Here is a 3,871-nt window from a genome sequence, read left to right as displayed (position 1 = left end):
CCCCCCTCCAACTGTCAGTTTGATGCATGAGAGCAAATGAAAATGATCTTTGACATTTGAAACCTAACATGTACCTGCAGCATGGAGATCATAATACCAGTGTTTCCCAATTCTGGGAATTGGAGTCTACACATCTGCAAGCTGCCAAGGTTGAGAAACACTGCTCTATTCTGTTATTAAGAGTAAATCCCAATGAAACCTATGGTATTAACAAGATAGGAAATTTTAAGATTGTATATTAAATGAATCTATATATATAAAAGCGAAAACCACTCACACATTAATCATGAAATCTCCAGAACCGTAAAGCCTACAAACTTGAAATTTGCCACATATGTTCCTCTTGGCTTCTAGGTACTCACTAAGAAAGGATTTTTCGAAACGACCATCACAGCATTAGTATTTCCTATATTATTATTAACACACTTTGATGCTAATGAGTTCTACTCCCCCTTCCCACCTGAAAAGAAATCTGTTCCAAATGCAAAGCACAAGCAGAGGAGTTTCAGTTTCAGTTTTACTTTCACAGCAGGAAGCAGCTTTACTACAGAACAGTTGAGCTAACCACGCCCAGCCTCCTTCCTGTCTCCTTGCTCACACAGCAAATACTGTTTTGAGACAGGATGCTAGCCAGATGAATACGGATGGATGCTGCAGGCTGGGACATTCTACTTCCCCTCCCCCTCTGTTCCAACTGCCAGTTGCATTATATAACACACACTGATGCTATGGAGTTACACATTCTACATTTAAGTTTCAGGCTGTAAGTCAATTTATCAAGCCTGAGCACATAGTTTCATAGCGAAGCATAGGGGTCCAGCTAGTGGGTTTGTACATTATACTAAAATAAGACCATTTTTAAGTTTCCTGTTTTGTTGCATAAGTCAGTTGTATTTACACATACTATACTATAATCCATGGTTTGCAAACTACAGTGGTTGTGTTCATGCAACATGGAATATAAAACTTTTCTAGGTATAAATTAATATATTTTAATATTAAGACATTGTAACTATCAAAGTGACCATTTGATATTGCCACAGTCATCTGATCTAAATAAATGGTAGTGTTTTGTGGCAGTAGAATTTATATAGTAAGTGTATATTCTGTAACAAGCTCCTGGTTTGTCCTGAATATAATGCCTACTTTTTTATTTATTGCATTTAAAACTTGTCCTTCCTCATGCATTAATTACCTCTTGATCAAACTATTCTAATACCCTTTTCACAGGGTTTTTCTTGAAAAACCTTCAGAAGCTCCTGCTGGATTAGAATGCAGCAGCATCAGCAGCATTGGGTACCCACATAACATGACTGCCACATGAGCTTGCAAGTTCTTGGGTGCATTTCATGGTGTGGTTGTCACCTTTAAAGCCCTAAATGACCTGAGATTACGTTACTTGCAGGACTGCCTCTGCCCAGTGGTTTCTGCCTATCTCATCAGATCTGGCAGCATGAGCATACTCTAGTGTTAGATGAGGTAATGGTGACATGGCCTTACAAGTTTGATTAATGAATAAAAATAAATGATAAAGGCTTTATTAAAATGAAAAACTATTGAATAGAAAACTGCAAAATAGCTAGTAGAATATGCAAAATGCATGAAAAGTTTTGGGAATTGTCTAAAATGTACAGTTCCGGGAATGGAATGTTCCACAGAATATTGGAATATTCAATGTTTTTTTTAGACCACACCGATCTAGCTATTGCTGGGAAGATCAGTACAGGATTAAATCAAGAAAGGCTAGATCAATACAATTCAGAAATGAAAATAGAACATTCCAATGTTTCCCAAAACATTTTTGGAAGGCTTTAAGAGCTTGTAGCTAAGGCGTTTGGGAGCATTTTTGTTGTTGTTATGCATCACTGGTCTGCTGATTATAAATTTAGTTACCGTATTTTTTGGAGTATAAGATGCACCAGAGTATAAGATGCACCTTAGTTTCTGGGGAGGAAAAATGGGGGGGGGGAATTCTGCCTACCAGGTATTCATCTGGCTAGTCCCAGCACATTAGTTCACTCACTGGTTTTGAGGTTGGGGCTGGTTGGGGCATCAGCTTCAGCACAGTTAGCTCGCTGGTTTTGAGGTTGGGGCTGTGCTTCTAAAGCACAGCTGATTGTCAGATGAGGAGCAATTAGAAAAGCAGTCAAAGCACGGAAGATCGCTTCGCTCACATTGGGGGCTGAAAAACAGCTTCAAAAGCACAGCTGATCCTCGGAGGGAGTTCCAGTGACTAAAGCACGCAAAGCGTGGAAGGGGTAAGAGAAGGCAGCAATTATTCTGGATAGCCATTTTGGGCACCGCACAGGGTTACATTTGGAGTATAGGTAAAGGTAAAGGTTCCCCTCGCACATACGTGCTAGTCATTGCCGACTCTAGGGGATGGTGGTCATCTCCGTTTCAAAGCCGAAGAGCCAGCGCTGTCCGAAGACGTTTCCGTGGTCATGTGGCCGGCATGACTCAACGCTAAAGGCACATGGAACACAGACGCACCCAAATTTTCAGCCTCTTTTAGGAGGGAAAAAAGTGTGTCTTATACTCCGAAAAATACAGGTATATCATTCTTTATTACTGATTCAGAGAATTTCTCATTTTGCTGAGGATTAATCTTGACCTTCAATGTTTGCTTCGGAATACTTGTTAATAAGTTGACATTGTATATAATATACAAATGGATGAAGACTATTGCTTAACATAGTGTAAGCCGCCCTGAGTCTTCGGAGAAGGGCGGGATATAAATGCAAATAATAAAAATAATAATAATAATAAAAAAATAATACCGTCAAGTTATATTGTACAATCATTCCATCTCTTCTTCCATAACAGATGTTTAAAATAAAACTCAGAAAGATCAACTTTACTTTTGCCTCCCCTTCCATTTTATGCATCAGAGAATGCAACTGCAAAATAACAATTTCATGTAAAAGCCTTCTGTTTGAAGAGAGAGCAAAAGAGGCATTCACAGTTTGGCATTAGAAACATTAAAACATTGTTTGCTAAGTTTAATACATCCCAAACTTATATATTTTTTGAAAGTCACAATGAAACCCATGAATAAAACTGAACAACTGTTTAAGCTATTATAAATCTGATTGTTTTTAAGAAGGTTAAGACTTTCTGTTTGTCTTTGATTTCTATGAAATTTAATTCCAGAAGGATTGAGGAAGCAGTCATCCAAATAAATTCCAATAATTGATTTTGAAATAAAGCCGAAGTACCTAGGTGTGTTTAAAGGTGGCAGCCTATCTTTACTTCTGGGTAAAGATATTTGTTATTATGTATAAAACGCTTTGTGGCATGGGTCTAAGGAATTTGAGGGGCTTACCCAACTGCTTGTGACCATCCACTAGGTCAGGTAAGAGGGGCTCTGGGTCCCTAGATTGGGAACTGTCATCCAGGGGTGACCCAAGAAGCATGCCTTCTCCAACAAACCCTAAAAATATGGCTGTTTTCCTGGGGATGGATGGGGGAATAATTGAGCCCAATTCTTGTACTGTATCTTCTGCAGCCACTTAGTGTTTTGGTTGGCCTTGTCATTTTTAAATACTGTACTTGTATATTTTTTAATTATTATTTTTTAAAATCTTTGTTAGCTGCCCAGAATTGCAGTCTGAAGATGGGTGGCCACATTTTAAAAAAATAATACCTATGAAAAATTTTTATGCCACAGGGTCTTCGCGACGACCCTCTACAACTCAACGACTGACACAAAAAAAGCACCAGAGGAAAAGAGAAAGCCGGGGGGGTGGGTCGGTGGATATCGGCCGCGAAATTGCTCCCAGGCCCAAAGCTCCGTTCGCCCATTGGTTGCCGCCTGCTTGGCCCACCTGCCGGCCGACGGCTAAAGCGGGAAGTGCGGCGCGAGCTCGGG

The sequence above is a fragment of the Ahaetulla prasina genome, chromosome 3, assembly GCF_028640845.1.
Source record: "Ahaetulla prasina isolate Xishuangbanna chromosome 3, ASM2864084v1, whole genome shotgun sequence".
Lineage (NCBI taxonomy): Eukaryota > Metazoa > Chordata > Lepidosauria > Squamata > Colubridae > Ahaetulla > Ahaetulla prasina.
The sequence above is the reverse complement of the archived record's forward strand: the minus strand, read 5'-3'. Positions refer to the sequence as shown.